Source organism: Ursus americanus, chromosome 37 (assembly GCF_024610735.1).
Source record: "Ursus americanus isolate L20-20 chromosome 37, mUrsAme1.1.p, whole genome shotgun sequence".
Lineage (NCBI taxonomy): Eukaryota > Metazoa > Chordata > Mammalia > Carnivora > Ursidae > Ursus > Ursus americanus.
Genome location: NC_142163.1, coordinates 9,768,815 through 9,786,298, shown reverse-complemented (window position 1 = coordinate 9,786,298; position 17,484 = coordinate 9,768,815).

Here is a 17,484-nt window from a genome sequence, read left to right as displayed (position 1 = left end):
GTCAATTTTTGTGTCTGACAGTGGCTCAGTTTAATTATTATTATTGTTTTTTTGCATGTGGCTGTCCAGTTTTTCCAACACCATTTATTGAAGACATATACATATATATGTATGGATTTAATTCTACATTCTCTATTCTGTTCCACCATCTGTCTGGTTTTTTACAAATACTGTTTTTACCATACGGTTTTAAAGACTATTAGCTTTTAATATAGTTTCAAATATAGGTTGATATCAAGAAGTGTAATGCCTCAAACTTTGCTCTTTTCAAAAATGCTTTGCCTATTCGGAGTCTTTTGTGGTTCCATATAAATTTTAGAATTATTTATTCTGTTTCTATGAAAAATATCATTGGAATTTTGATAAGGAATGCATTGAATCTGCAGATTATAATATCACATCATATTCAAGTAGTGACTGTTTTACTTCTTCCTTTTCAATTTATATGTCTTCATATGTTTTTCTTTTTAATTACTCTGACTGATTTCTAATACTATGTTGAATACAAGTTGTGAGAATGAACATCCTTGTTTTTTCCCTGTGTATAGGGGAAGTTACAGCTTTTCAAATGAATTATAATGTCAGATGTGGGGTTATCACATAAGCCCTTTATTAAGATACATACTCTCCGTACCCATTCTGTGGAGAGTATTTTTGATATATAGATAGTTTATTTTTGTAAACTGCTTTTTCTGCATGTATTGAGATGATTATTAGCCTTTATTTTGTTAATGTGAGACATCACATGAGTGATTGTGCATGATGAACTGTCTCTGTATCCTTGAAAAAGATCTTAATTGACCATTAGGTTTTGTTGAATTGGGATTACAAATATATTTGTTGACGATTTCTGCATCTGTGTTTATTTTTTTATGATTTTTAATTTTTTTAATTTTAATGTTTTTTATTAAATTATGTTAATTACCATACAGTACATCTCCGGTTTCTGATGTAAAGTTCAATGATTCATTAGTTGTGTATAACACCCAGTGCACCATGCAATACATGCCCCCCTTACTACCCATCACCGGCCTATCCCATTCCCCCACCCCCCTCCCCTCTGAGGCCCTCAGTTTGTTTCTCATAGTCCATAGTCTCTCATGTTTCATTCCCCCTTCTGATTACCCCCACTTTCTTTATCCCTTTCTTCCCCTACTGATCATCCTAGTTCGTATGTTCCATAGATGAGAGAAATCATATGATAGTTGTCTTTCTCTGCTTGACTTATTTCACTTTCCATTATCTCCTCCAGTGCTGTCCATGTTGCAGCAAATGTTCAGAAATCGTTCTTTCTGATAGCTGAATAATATTCCATTGTATATATGGACCACAACTTCTTAATCCAGTCATCTGTTGAAGGGCATCTTGGCTCCTTCCAAGATTTAGCTATTGTGGACATCGCTGCTATGAACATTGGGGTGCATATGGCCCTTCTCTTCACTATGTCTGTATCTTTGGGGTAAATACCCAGGAGTGCAATGGCTGGATCATAGGGTAGCTCAATTTTTAACTTTTTAAGGGACCTCCACACTGTTTTCCAGAGTGGCTGTACCAACTTGCATTCCCACCAACAATGTAGGAGGGATCCCCTTTCTCCACATCCTCTCCAACAATTTTGTTTCTTGCCTCTCAGTTTGGCCATTCTAACTGGCGTAAGGTGGTTTCTTAGTGTGGTTTTGATTTGAATTTCTCTGATGGCTAATGATTTAGAACATTTTTTCATGTGTCTGTTAGCCATTTGTATGTCTTCATTGGAAAAGTGTCTGTTCATATCTTCTGCCCATTTTATGATCTGTTTATTTATTTGTTGTGTATTGAGTTTGAGAAGTTCTTTGTAGATCTTGGATACCAGTCTTTTATCTGTAGAATCATTTGAAAATATATTCTCCCATTACGTGGGCTGCCTTTTTGTTTTTTGGACTGTTTCCTTGGCTGTGCAGTAGCTCTTTCTCTTGATGAAGTCCCACAAGTTCATTTTATCTTTTGTTTCTCTTGCCTTTGGAAATGTGTCATGAAAAACGTTGCTGTGGCCGATGTCAAAGAGGTTGCTGCCTATGTTCTCCTCTAGGATTTTGATGGATTTCTGTCTCACATCAAGGTCTTTCATCCATTTGGAGTTTATCTTCGGTATGCTGTGAGAGAGTGGGCAAATTTCATTCTTTTTCATATAGCTGTCTAATTTTCCCAACACCATTTATTGAAGACACTGTCGTTTTTCCACCGGATGCTTTTTCCTGCTTTATCAAATATTAGTTGCCCAAAGAGCCGAGGGTCCATTTCTGGGTTCTCTATTCTGTTCCATTGGTCTATGTGTCTGTTTTTGTGCCAGTACCATGCTGTCTTTGTGATCACAGCTTTGTAGTACAGCTCGAAATCTGGCATTGTGATGCCCCCAGCTTTGGTTTTCCTTTTCAACAATTCCTTGGATATTAGGGGTCTTTTCTGGTTCCATACAAATTTAAGGACTATTTGTTACAGGTCTTTGAAAACGTCATTGGTACTTTGATCGGGATAGCACTGAAAGTGTAGATTGCTCTGGGTAGCATGGACTTTTTAACTATGTTAATTCTTTCGATCCATGAGCATGGAATATTTTTCCATCTTTTTGTGTCTTTCTCAATGTCTTTCAAGAGTGATTTATAGTTTCTAGAATATAGATCCTTTACGCCTCTGGTTAAGTCAATTCCAAGGTAATGTATGGTTTTTGGTGCTATTGTAAATGGGATGGATTCCCTAATTTCTCTTTCTTCAGTCTCGTTATTTGTGTATAGAAATGCAACTGATTTCTGAGCATTGATTTTGTATCCCACCGCATTACTGAATTGCTCTATAATTTCTAATAGTTTGGGAGTGGCTTCTTTTGGGTTTTCCATATAGAGTATCATGTCATCTGCGAAGAGAGACATTTTGACTTCTTCTTTGCCGATTTGAATACTTATGATCCCTTTTTGTCGTCTGATTGCTGTTGCAAGGACTTCTAGTACTATGTTGAATAATAGTGGTGGGAGTGGGCATCCTTGTTGTGTTCCTGATCTTAAGGGAAAGACTTCCACCTTTTCCCCATTGAGAATGATATTTGCTGTAGGCTTTTCATAGATGGTTTTTATGAGATTGAGGAATGTACCCGCTATCCGTACACTCTGAATGGTTTTAACCAGGAAAGGATGCTGTATTTTGTCAAATGCTTTTTCTGCATCAATTGAGAGGATCATATGGTTCCTGAGTCTTTTCTTGTTGATATGATGTATCACGCTCTTCGATTTGCGAATGTTGAACCACCCTTGCATCCCAGGGATGAATCCCACTTGGTCATGATGGATAATCCTTTTAATGTACTGTTGGGTTCTATTATCCAGGACCATGTTGAGGATTTTGGCATCCATATTCATTAGGAAGTCAGTCTGTAATTCTCCTTTTTGATGGGTTCTTTGCCTGGTTTGTGGATCAAGTTAATAATGGCCTCATCTATGAGTTTGGTAGCTTTCCTTCTTTTTCTATTTCTTGAAATAGCTTTAGGAGAATAGCTATTATTTCTTCTTTGAATGTTTGGTAGAATTCCCTAGGAAAACCATCCGGGCCTGGCATTTTGTTATTTGGAAGGTTGTTTATCACTGACTCAATCTCTTCATAATTAATTGGTCTGTTTAAAAAATCAATTTCTTCCTGTTTCAGTCTTGGTAGTTTATAGGCTTCCAGGAAGGCCTCCATCTCTTCCAGCTTGCTTAATTTATTGGCATATAGCTGTGGATAAAAGTTTCTAATAAACCTTCCAATTTCATTGGTGTTGGTTGTGACCTCTCCTTTTTCATCCATAATTTTATTAATTTGGGTCCTTTTTCTATTCTTTTGGATAAGTCTTGCCAGCAGTTCGTCAATTTTGTTGGTTCTCTCAAAGAACCACCTTCTAGTTCTGTCGATCTGCTCTACTCTACTCCTGGTTTTTAATTCATTGATTTCTGCTCTAATCTTGGTCAACTGCTTCCTTGTGCATGCATTAGGCCTGTCCCTCTTTGCTGTTCCAGCTTCTTGAGGTGAGAATATAAAGACTGCATTTTAGATTTTTCTATTTTTTTGAGTGAGGCTACCCCAGCTTTCTTTTGAGGTCCATTGGCGTGAAAGTTGGTATTCCATCCCTTTACGTTCGGTCTGGATGTATCTTTAGGTTCAAAATGAGTCTCTTGTAGATAGCAAATGGATGGGTAATGTCTTTTTATCCAATCTGCAACTCTGTGGCATCTTATGGGAGCATTTAGGCCATTTACATTGAGACTGATTATTGAGAGATATGATCTTAATGATGCCATGTTGCCAGTAAAGTTTTTGTTTCTACCGATTGTGACTTTCTGTTCTATATCACTCTTGGGGCCTTTTTACTTTTATAGAACCCCCCTTAATATCTCCTGTAGGGCTGATTTCATGGTTACGAAATTGGTCAATGGCTGGCGAGTCTGGAAGGTCTTTATTTCTCCATCCATTCTGAATGACCACCTTGCTAGATAAAGGATCCTTGGCTGCATGTTTTTCTCTGAAAGAGATTTAAAAATGCCCCCCCCCCCAACCCTTTCTCTCATTCCAGGTCTGTGTAGACAGGTCTGACATAATTCTGATACCTTTGCCTTGGTACGTGAGAAATTTTTTTGCCCTGGCCGCTTTCAATAATGTATCCTTGGATAATATTTGCGAAATGCACTATGACGTGACGTGGTGTAGGTTTGTCGTGGTTGAGCTTGGGAAGGGTCCTCTCTGCCTCTTGGACATGAATGTTTGTTTCCCTTGCTAGATTAGGGAATTTTTCAGCTACAATTTGTTCAAATATCTCTTCTAGACCTCTGTTTTTCTCCACCCCCTCGGGGATGCCAATGATTCTGACATTGGAACGTTTCATTGAGTTAGTAATCTCCCATAACCTACGTTCCTGAGTGTAAATTTTTTTGAGTCCAGATTCTAGTCTAGCTTTCTCTTCTACTAACCCATCCTCCAATTCGCTAATACGTCCTTCTGCCTCATTCACCCTGGCCGTCAGAGCCCCTAGTTATGACTGCATTTGGCTCATAGAATTTTAATTTCTGCCAGATTCGCTCTCATTTATGCCCTTAGAGATTCTATATTCTCATTAACATGTTCGTTAATACTTTTTTCAAGTCTACACATCATCTTGACCATTGTTACTCTGAACTCCATTTCTGATAATTTGGTTATATCCATATCCATTAGTTCTGTGGCAGAAGCCTCAGACTCATTGTCTTTTCTTTGCTGGGGGGGATTTCTCCACTTCATTCTGATGAGGAGTGGTTGCGGGGTTGTCCAGAGCTCAAATATTTGACTAGGATCCAGGCCATGAGCACTTGTTTTATAGGGATCTTAGGGATGTGGGTTTCTTGATTTTTCAGACTGCCTTCTGGGGGAGGGGCCTGCTGCTCCGATACTCAGGCCACCCGGTTTGGGTAGAGTCTCTCTGTCCCCTGCGAGGGGGGATGGGGATGGGCATGCTGTGAGCTGGTATTTCCAGGCTTTTGTTCTCTGGCAGTTTTCCCTGGAGGTTTGTTGCGCCTCTTCTCACAGTCAGAGCATCTGTGGCCAAATCTCAACCTCTGTCTGAGAACAGAGGTATCACGACCGTTCTCCACTGATGTTCTGGCCACTTTAACTCTGTTACTGTTGGTGCTGCTCAACCCTGCGCCCCACACCCGACGTCCCAGCCCTCACTTCCAGGGCCAGCGTGTCTCTGTCCTTTGTGTTTCTAATACCACCAGCCGCCAAGGGTCCATTTCTGGGTTCTCTATTCTGTTCCATTGATCTATGTGTCTGTTTTTGTGCCAGTACCATGCTGTCTTTGTGATGACAGACTTTAATAGAGCTTCAAGTCCAGAATTGTGATGCTCCAGCTTTGCTTTCCTTTTTCAAGATTACTTTCAGGGTCGTATTCAGGACCTTTACTGGTTCCATATAAATTTTAGAGTTTTTGTTATACTTCTGAGAAAAAACACTTGTTATTTTTTTTTCTGAGATGATGAAACTTTTATTAATTTATGTTAGTCACCATACAGTACATCCCCGGTTTCCGATGTAAGGCTCGATGATTCATTAGTTGTGTATAACACCCAGTGCACCATGCAATACATGCCCTCCTTACTACCCATTACCGGCCTATCCCATTCCCCCACCCTCCTCCCCTCTGAGGCCCTCAGTTTGTTTCTCATAGTCCATAGTCTCTCATGTTTCATTCCCCCTTCTGATTACCCCCCCTTTCTTTATCCCTTTCTTCCCCTACCGATCATCCTAGTTCTTATGTTCCATAGATGAGAGAAATCATATGATAGTTGTCTTTCTCTGCTTGACTTATTTCACTTACCATTATCTCCTCCAGTGCCGTCCATGTTGTAGCAAATGTTGAGAACTCGTTCTTTCTGATAGCTGAGTAATATTCCATTGTATATACGGACCATAGTTTCTTAATCCAGTCATCTGTTGAAGGGCATCTTGGCTCCTTCCATGATTTAGCTATTGTGGACATTGCTGCTATGAACATTGGTGTGCATATGGCCCTTCTCTTCACTACGTCTGTATCTCTGGGGTAAATACCCAGTAGTGCAATGGCTGGATCATAGGGTATCTCAATTTTTAACTTTTTAAGGGACCTCCACACTGTTTTCCAGAGTGGCTGTACCAACTTGCATTCCCACCAACAATGTAGGAGGGATCCCCTTTCTCCACATCCTCTCCAACAATTGTTGTTTCTTGCCTTGTCTATTTTTGCCATTCTAACTGGCGTAAGGTGGTATCTCAGTGTGGTTTTGATTTGAATTTCCTTGATGGCTAATGATTTTGAATATTTTTTCATGTGTCTGTTAGCCATTTGTATGTCATCATTGGAAAAGTGTCTGTTCATATCTTCTGCCCATTTTTTGATTTGTTTATTTGTTTCTCGTGTATTGAGTTTGAGAAGTTCTTTGTAGATCTTGGATACCAGTCCTTTATCTGTAGTGTCATTTACAAATATATTCTCCCATTGCGTGGGCTGCCTCTTAGTTTTTCTGACTGTTTCCTTGGCTGTGCAGAAACTTTTAGTCTTGATGAAGTCCCATAAATTCATTTTATCTTTTGTTTCTCTTGCCTTTGGGGATGTGTCATGAAAAAGGTTGCTTTGGCCGATGTCATAGAGGTTGCTGCCTATGTTCTCCTCTAGAATTTTGATGGATTCCTGTCTCATATCGAGGTCTTTCATCCATTTGGAGTTTATTTTTGTGTATGGTGTGAGATAGTGGTCAAGTTTCATTCTTTTGCATGTAGCTGTCCAATTTTCCCAGCACCATTTATTGAAGAGACTGTCTTTTTCCCACCGGATGTTTTTTCCTGCTTTATCAAATATTAGTTGCCCAAAGAACCGAGGGTCCATTTCTGGGCTCTCTATTCTGTTCCATTGGTCTATGTGTCTGTTTTTGTGCCAGTACCATGCTGTCTTTGTGATCACAGCTTTGTAGTACAGCTCGAAATCTGGCATTGTGATGCCCCCAGCTTTGTTTTTCCTTTTCAACAGTTCCTTGGAGATTCGGGGCCTTTTCTGTTTCCATACAAATTTAAGGACTATTTGTTCCAGTTCTTTTTTTTTTAATGATTTTTTATTATATTATGTTAGTCACCATACAGTACATCCCCAGTTTCCGATGTAAGGCTCGATGATTCAGGTTGTGTATAACACCCAGTGCACCATGCAATACGTGCCCTCCTTACTACCCATCACCAGCCTATCCCATTCCCCCACCCCCCTCCCCTCTGAGGTCCTCAGTTTGTTTCTCAGAGTCCATAGTCTCTCATGTTTCATTCCCCCTTCTGATTACCCCCCCTTTCTTTATCCCTTTCTTCCCCTACCGATCATCCTAGTTCTTATGTTCCATAGATGAGAGTAATCGTATGATAGTTGTCTTTCTCTGCTTGACTTATTTCACTTACCATTATCTCCTCCAGTGCCGTCCATGTTGTAGCAAATGTTGAGAACTCGTTCTTTCTGATTGCTGAATAATATTCCATTGTATATATGGACCACAACTTCTTTTTTTTTTTACCTTTATTTTTTTTTATTTTATTTTTTTATAATTATTTTTTATTATATTATGTTAGTCACCATACAGTACATCCCCGGTTTCCGATGTAAGGCTCGATGATTCATTAGTTGTGTATAACACCCAGTGCACCATGCAATACGTGCCCTCTTTGCTACCCATCACCGGCCTATCCCATTCTCCCACCCCCCTCCCCTCTGTAGCCCTCAGTTTGTTTCTCATAGTCCATAGTCTCTCATGTTTCATTCCCCTTCTGATTACCCCCCTTTCTTTATCCCTTTCTTCCCCTACTGATCATTCTAGTTCTTATGTTCCATAGATGAGAGAAATCATATGATAGTTGTCTTTCTCTGCTTGACTTATTTCACTTACCATTAACTCCTCCAGTGCCGTCCACGTTGTAGCAAATGTTGAGAACTCGTTCCCTCTGACAGCTGAGTAATATTCCATTGTATATATGGACCACAACTTCTTAATCCAGTCATCTGTTGAAGGGCATCTTGGCTCCTTCCATGATTTAGCTATTGTGGATGTTGCTGCTATGAACATTGGGGTGCATATGGCTCTTTTTTTTACTATGTCTGTATCTTTGGGGTAAATACCCAGTAGTGCAATGGCTGTATCATAGGGTATCTCAATTTTTAACTTTTTAAGGGACCTCCACACTGTTTTCCAGAGTGGCTGTACCAACTTGCATTCCCACCAACAATGTAGGAGGGATCCCCTTTCTCCACATCCTCTCCAACAATTGTTGTTTCTTGCCTTGTCTATTTTTGCCGTTCTAACTGGCGTAAGGTGGTATCTCAGTGTGGTTTTGATTTGAATTTCCTTGATGGCTAATGATTTTGAACATTTTTTCATGTGTCTGTTAGCCATTTGTATTTCTTCATTGGAAAAGTGTCTGTTCATATCTTCTGCCCATTTTTTGATTTGTTTATTTGTTTCTCGTGTATTGAGTTTGAGAAGTTCTTTGTAGATCTTGGATACCAGTCCTTTATCTGTAGTGTCATTTGCAAATATCTTCTCCCATTCCGTGGGCTGCCTCTTAGTTTTTCTGACTGTTTCCTTGGCTGTGCAGAAACTTTTAATCTTGATGAAGTCCCATAAATTCATTTTATCTTTTGTTTCTCTTGCCTTTGGGGATGTGTCATGAAAAAGGTTGCTTTGGCCGATGTCGTAGAGATTGCTGCCTATGTTCTCCTCTAGAATTTTGATGGATTCTTGTCTCACATCGAGGTCTTTCATCCATTTGGAGTTTATTTTTGTGTATGGTGTGAGAGAGTGGTCAAGTTTCATTCTTTTGCATGTAGCTGTCCAATTTTCCCAGCACTATTTATTGAAGAGACTGTCTTTTTCCCACTAGATGTTTTCTCCTGCTTTATCAAATATTAGTTGCTCAAGGAGCTGAGGGTCCATTTCTGGGCTCTCTATTAGGTTCTATTGTTTTATGTGTCTGTTTTTGTGCCAGTACCATGCTGTCTTTGTGATCACAGCTTTGTAGTACAGCTTGAAATCCGGCATTGTGATGCCCCCAGCTTTGTTTTTCCTTTTCAACAGTTCCTTGGAGATTCGGGGTCTTTTCTGGTTCCACACAAATTTAAGGACTATTTGTTCCAGTTCTTTGAAAAATGTCCTCGGTATTTTGATCGGGATAGCATTGAAAGTGTAGAATGTTCTGGGTAGCATAGACATTTTAACTATGTTAATTCTTCCGATCCATGAGCACGGAATATCTTTCCATCTTTTTGTGTCTTCCTCAATGTCTTTCAAGAGTGATTTATAGTTTCTGGAATATAGGTCCTTTACGTCTCTGGTTAAGTCAATTCCAAGGTAACGTATGGTTTTTGGTGCTATTGTAAATGGGATGGATTCCCTAATTTCTCTTTCTTCGGTCTCGTTATTTGTGTATAGAAATGCAACTGATTTCTGAGCATTGATTTTGTATCCCTCCATGTTACTGAATTGCTCTATAACTTCTAATAGCTTGGGAGTGGCTTCTTTTGGGTTTTCCATATAGAGTATCATGTCATCTGCGAAGAGAGACATTTTGACTTCTTTGCCAATTTGAATACCTTTGATCCCTTTTTGTCGTCTGATTGCTGTTGCAAAGACTTCTAGTACTATGTTGAATAATAATGGCGAGAGTGGGCATCCTTGTCGAGTTCCTGATCTTAAGGGAAAGGCTTCCACCTTTTTCCCATTGAGAATAATATTTGCAGTAGGATTTTCATAGATGGCTTTTATGAGATTGAGAAATGTACCCTCTATTCCTACACTCTGAAGGGTTTTAACCAGGAAAGGATGCTGTATTTTGTCAAATGCTTTTTCAGCATCAGTTGAGAGGATCATATGGTTCCTGAGTCTTTTCTTGTATATATGATGTATCACACTGATTGATTTGCGAATATTGAACCACGCTTGCATCCCAGGTGTGAATCCCACTTGATCGTGGTGGATATTCCTTTTAATGTACTATTGGATTCTATTAGCAAGGATCTTGTTGAGGATTTTGGCATCCATATTCATTAGGGAAATCGGTCTGTATTCTCCTTTTTGATGGGGGTCTTTGCCTGGTTTGGGGATCAAGGTAATATTGGCCTCATAGAATGAATTTGGTAGCTTTCCTTCTGTTTCTATTTTTTGAAATAGCTTTAGGAGAATAGGTATTATTTCTTCTTTGAATGTTTGGTAGAATTCCCCAGGAAAACCGTCCGGGCCTGGAGTTTTGTTATTTGGAAGGTTGTTTATCACTGACTCAATTTCTTCATAATTAATTGTTCTGTTTAAGAAATCAATTTCTTCCTGTTTCAATCTTGGTAGTTTATAGGTTTCCAGGAAGGATTCCATCTCTTCCAGATTGCTTAGTATTGACATACAGCTGTTGATAAAAATTTCTAAGAATCCTTCCAATTAAATGGTGTTTGTCATGACCTCTCCATTTTCATTCATAATTTTAATAATCTGGGTCCTTTCTCTTTTCTTTTGGATAAGTGTTGCCAGTGGTCTGTCAATTTTATTGATTCTCTCCAAGAACCAGCTTCTAGTCCTGTTGATCTGCTCTACTGTACTTCTGGTTTCTGCTTGATTGATTTCAGCTCTAATTTTGGTCAACTGCTTCCTCGTGTGTGGATTAGGCCTGTCCCTCTGTTGCTGTTCCAGCTTATTGAGGTGAGAATATAAAAACTGCATTTTAGAGTTTTCTATTCTTTTGAGTGTGGCTTGGATGGCTATGTATTTTCCCCTTAGGACTGCCTTTGCGGTATCCCATAGGTTTTGGACTGTTGTATTTTCATTCTCATTGGTCTCCATAAATTGTTTAATTTGATTTTTGATTTCCTGGTTTATCAAGTCATTCCTGAGCAGGATGGTTCTTAGTCTCCAAGTGTTTGAGTTTCTTCCAAATTTTTGCTTGTGGTTGAGTTCCAATTTCAGAGCATTGTGGTCTGAGAATATGCAGGGGATAATTTCAATGTTTTGGTATCAGTTTAGACCTGTTTTGTGTCCCAGAACATGGTCTATTCTTGAGAATGTTCCATGGGCATTAGAATAGAATGAGTATTCTTTGGTTCTGGGGTGTAGTGTTCTATATATATCTATGAGCTCCAACTCATCCAGTATGGCATTCAAAGGCTTTGATTTTTTGCTTAGTTTTTGCCAGGGTGTTCTTTCTATTTCTGATAGTGGAAGCTTGATGTCCCCTACTATTAATGTATTTTTATTTATATGTCTCTTTTTTCTGGTTAAGAGTTGGCTTGTGTATCTTGCTGCTCCCCTGTTGGGGGCATATATATTTATAATTGTCATATCCACTTGTTGAATACTTCCTTTAAGAATAATATCTTAAACTATAGTCTATCTCTAACTATAGTCTGTAGTTTAAAATCCAATTTATCTGATATGAGAATTGCTACCCCAGCTTTCTTTTGAGGTCCATTTGCGTGAAAGATGGTACTCCATCCCCTTACTCTCAGTCTGAATGCATCTTTGGGTTCGAAATGAATCTCTTGTAGACAGCAAATGGATGGGTCATTTCTTTTTATCCAATCTGCAACCCTGTGGCGTTTAAAGCAAGAATTTAAGCCATTAATATTAAGACTGAGTACTGAGAGATATGATTTTAATGATACCATGTTGCCAGTAAAGTCTTTGTTTGTATTGGCTGTGACTTTCTGTTCTGTATCACTCTTGGGGCCTTTTTACTTTTATAGAACCCCCCGTAATATCTCCTGTAGGGCTGATTTCGTGGTTATGAAATTGGTTAGTGACTGGCGATTCTGAAATGTCATTATTTCTCCATCAATTCTGAATGACAGCCTTGCTGGATAAAGGATCCTTGGCTGCATGTTTTTCTCTGAAAGAGCTTTAAATACTCCCCCAACCCTTTCTCTCATTCCAGGTCTGTGTAGACAGGTCTGACATAATTCTGAAACCTTTGCCTTGGTACGTGAGAAATTTCTTTGCACTGGCCACTTTCAATACTGTATCCTTGGATCTAATATTTGCGAATTGCACTATGACATGACATGGTGTAGGTTTGTCGTGGTTGAGCTTGGGAGGGGTCCTCTCTGCCTCTTGGACCCGAATGTTTGTTTCCCTCGCTAGATTGGGGAAGTTTTCAGCTACAATTTGTTCAAATAGCTCTTCTAGACCTCTGTTTTTCTCCATCCCCTCGGGGATGCCGATGATTCTAACATTGGATCGTTTCATTGAGTCAGTAATCTCCTGTAACCTACATTCGTGGGCATGGATTTTTTTAAGACCATCTTCTGTTTTTGTTTTTTCCTCTATTAACCCATCCTCCAATTCACTAACATGTTCCTCTGCTTCGGTGACCCTGGTCGTCAGAGCCTCTAGTTTTGCCTGCATTTGGCTCATAGAATTTTTAATTTCTGTCAGATTCGCTCTCATTTCTGTCCTTAGGGATTCTATATTCTCAGTAACCTTTTCGTTAATAGTTTTCTCAATTCTACTCATCATTTTGACCATCGTTACTCTGAATTCCATTTCTGATAATTTGGTTACATCCATATCCATTATTTCTGTGGCAGAGGCCACAGACTCACTGTCTTTTCTTTGCTGTGTGTGTGGGGGGGGCTTCTCCTTCTTGTCATTCTGATGAGGAGAGGTTGCGGGGTTGTCCAGACCCCAAATTATTGACTGGGGCCCAGGCCGTTCCCCTTGTTTTATAGGGATCTTAGGGATGTGGGCTCTTCTTTAAAGATTTTATTTATTTATTTATCTGAGAGAGAGAGACAGACAATCAGCAAGAATGGGAACAGAAACAGGGGAGTGGGAGAGGAAGAAGCAGGCTCCCAGCGGAGGAGCCCGATGAGGGACTCTTTTCCAGAATGCCAGGATCACGCCCTAAGCCGGAGACAGGCGCTCAATGACTGCGCCACCCAGGCACCCCGGGTTGTGGGCTTCTTGAATTTTCAGCCTGCCTTCTGTGTTCTGGGGGAGGGGCCTGCTGCACACATACTCCGGCAACCCTGTTTGGGTAGAGTCTCCCTGTCCCCTGCAAGGGGGGATGGGGATGGGCACGCTGTGAGCTGGTATTTCCAGGCTTTTGTTCTCTGGCGGCTTTCCCTGGCGGTCTGCTATATCTCTTCTGAGAGTCAGAGCAGCAGAGGCTGAATTGTCACAGAACAGAGGGATTGCGGCCCCTTCTCCACTGATGTTCTGGGCACTTTAACTCTGTTTCTGTCGGTGCTGCTCAACCCTGCAGCCTCCCGGAATGTGCGCCCCACACCCAGCGTTCCTGCGCTCACTTCCAGGGCCGGCGCGTCTCTGTCCTTTGTGTTTCTTTACTTTTTTTTAAAGAATTTATTTATTTATTTCACAGAGAGAGAGACAGCCAGCGAGAGAGGGAACACAAGCAGGGTGCATGGGAGAGGAAGAAGCAGGCTCACAGCGGAGGAGCCTGAGGTGGGGCTCGATCCCAGGACTCCGGGATCGCACCCTGAGCCGAAGGCAGATGCTTAACAACTGTGCCACCCAGGCGCCCCTGTCCTTTGTTTTTCTAACGCTGCCAGCCGCTGGCCGCCCCGTGCGTTCCGGGAGCTCCCGGTCTCAGTCTGGATCCCGTGAGCACACCGGGATTCCAGTGTTCTGCGAGATGCCTGGTGGCGCCCGCTCCCGGCTCCCAGCTCCCAGCTCACCGGTCTCAGTCTGCTCTCTCGCGGGTGCAGTCCGTGAGTCCGCCCGCTACCCTGTGCAGGTGGCTGCCGCTTCAGGGTGCCTGAACACGGCAGCTCCCTCCCCCTTCCGTTTATCTTCCGATATCTGTGCGTGGTTTCAGGGCTCCTCTCTTCGTACCTCAATACTCGGCGCTGGAGACGTTCATTTGTAGAGATCCATATGTATCTTCCTGCGTCTCAGGCTGATTCCATGGTTATTTAGGCTGGTCTGGTACCTATCCAGCTCGACTCAGGAGACCGGCTGAAAAAGGGGTCCCCTACTCCTCCGCCATCTTAACTCCCCAAAATACTTGTTATTTTAATAGGGATTGCATGAGTGTGTGGATTGTTTTGGCTAGTATAGACATTTTAATAATATTTGTTTATCCAATCCATGGGTATGGAATATCTTTCTTTCTTTGTGTCATCTTCAATTTCTTTCATCAGTGTTTTTTAGTTTTCAGAGTATAGGTCTTTCATCTCTGTGCTTAGGTTTATTCCTACATATCTTATGGTTTTTGGTGCAATTATAAATGGAATTGATTTCTTTCTGCTGTTTAATTATTGGTGTATGGAAATGCAATAGATTTCCGTACATGTATACTCAAAAAGAATGTGTATTCTGTTAACTTTAACGAATGAATAAACAACAACAAAAAAAGCAGAAATAGACTTATAAATACAGAGAACAAACAGATGGCTGCCAGAGGTAAAAGGGATGGATGGGCAAAATGGATGAAAAGAAGTGGGAAATAGAAGCTTCAAGTTTTGCAATGAATAACAGGGATGAAAGTTACAGCATATGGGTATATAGTTAATAGTGTTGTAAAAGTGTTGTATGGTGACAGATGGTAGCTACAGTTGTGGTGAGCACAGCATATGCATAGATGTTGAATCACTATGTTGTACACTTGAAACTAACCAAGATTGTGTGCCAACTACACAAAACTAAAAAAAGAAAGAAAGAAAAAAAATCCCCAAACTTATGATTTCTTTCTTTTCAGAATGCCATTTGATAAAGCATTTGAATAAGTTTGAAATCTAGGAACCAAAATATGACATCAATTTATGTAAGCCCAATTTATTTATTTATTTATTTAAAGATTTATTTTCTTATTGAAGGGGGAGGGAGAGAGGGGGAGAGGGAATCTTAAGCAGGCACCAAAGCCCAGCTCAAGTTTAATGTGGGGCTCAATCTCATGACCCTGAGTTCATGACCGGAGCTGAAACGAAGGGTTGGAGGCTTAACCAAGTGAGCCATCCAGGCACTCCTATGTAAATCCCTTTTATGTATCAGGAGGAAACACTTCTATCACTTCTGAACATCAGCAATATACCTTCTAAAAAGGATAAACTGCCAGCAATAAATGCTATTTATTTATTTATAAATAAATGTATTTATAATAAATCTGTGCTGTGAAGATTTATTTGAATGATAACAATGTGCTAAAGGAAAACAGTGCAACGTTCTGAACTTTCTGTTTAGAAATCCTAACACTTAGTTTTGGGAAGCTAATAGAGACATCTACCAGATTGCACTGGCTCCTATTTTGTAAAAGTTTGGAGAACAAGCATAGGGGGCAACCATGATGTATACTGTGGGAGTCCCAGGAGAGGGAGCCCTATTCTGTGTGATTCCTACAAGAGAAATGGGGCAGCTGACAGGAAAAGTAGTCACCGGGGTAAGAAGTCTCATAAACACATGTCAAAAAGTCCTGAAAGGCACAATTCACTAAGTAGTAGAAGAAAAAAGGATTGTAGAGTGGGCTGGAACAGCCAAAGCCAATGTTCCTCTAGGTCCCAGAGTTTTGCAAGGGGTCAGGCAGCAGAAACACAACTATTCTGAATCCCAACCCCAAATAAACTTGTATTGTTCATTTATTATGCCTGTGACTGACATGACTTGGATAGAAGACCCTGAACTCAGATGCCGTGTTATTTAAAAAGACATAAAATGTTTTAAAAACATGAAAATTACTTGTAGTCAAACCCAAAGATAATCAACATTGGAATGAATATTGCTTTTTAGTTTTTTTTCTTATAGGTATGTACACATATTTTCTTATGAAACTTTTTGTAGTTCATTAGTCCCTATTTTTGGGTGATTTTTACTCACTTCACATTTCTTGTTAACAAATCTCTTAACACATCTCTATTCCTTCACTAATTTATAATTTTGCACTATTGAAGAATCCTGGTCTGGAAAAATTAAAAACTATGTGTGTTCTTTAAATAATTTCACATAATTTCTTCAGGATAAAATCACATTAAGGGATATATGTTCATCTCTTTTGCTATGCATTGTAAAGTTCTTTGTATAGACATAAAATAGTTTATTTTTGGTCATCTTAAAGGCTGGGTCATTGCTAATGAATATGTCATGTTCAACCAATTGTGGTACAAAAATCAGTGAAGTGTGGAGGAGTCATCTGCAGAAAAAGCTTAAAGCAATATATTATCCTGATTTTATAAGACAATATAAGAAATAGGCTCCCACATTTCATTTCCATGTGAAATTTTTTTCATATTCTTTCCTTTGAATGACATACTTAGGACCTTGAATTTCAGTGTGTGGCATTTGATGATTTGATATTGGGAATAAGAAATGAAAAATTAGTTTCTGAACAATTTTCATTTTAATTTGCAGCCAACAAATTAGTTAGCAAGAATATACTCCACCTTGCAAATCTTGATTTGTTCTGAACTTTAAATGCTTCCACTCTAAAAATGATTTAAAATGTCCTATCTACTCATTCATTAATGCTGAATAATTGTCACTAAATTTTTTCAGTACTTTTCTAAATACAATCAAGATGTACGTGATTAACTTAATGTACATGTGAAACTTCATAGTTCCTGGTGGCCACTGGTAGATGAACATGTTGGGCTAGATATTTAGAATGTGTAGGTGACTTTTCCCTCACATATTGGTGTGTAAAATAGTACAGGACGTGGAAGTGTGTACCCCTTGCAACGGACTGTATTTAAACCACTGACTGGATACAATATCCTGAAGATGTCTAAGTTCAAATTTATATATATATCCTGATTATTTATGATTCTGAAATACAAATTCCACATTGTTAGCAGTAGTCCTCAAACCCTGCTTTCAATGAATGGCTCAGATGCTCTTTAATCTTACTCTTACATATATCTTCTTTAGTAGACTTGTAACTTAATATGATGGTAATTCTTAAATGCCATTTTAGTATGTAGTATTTCATATTTGCACTATCTATGGTAAGTCA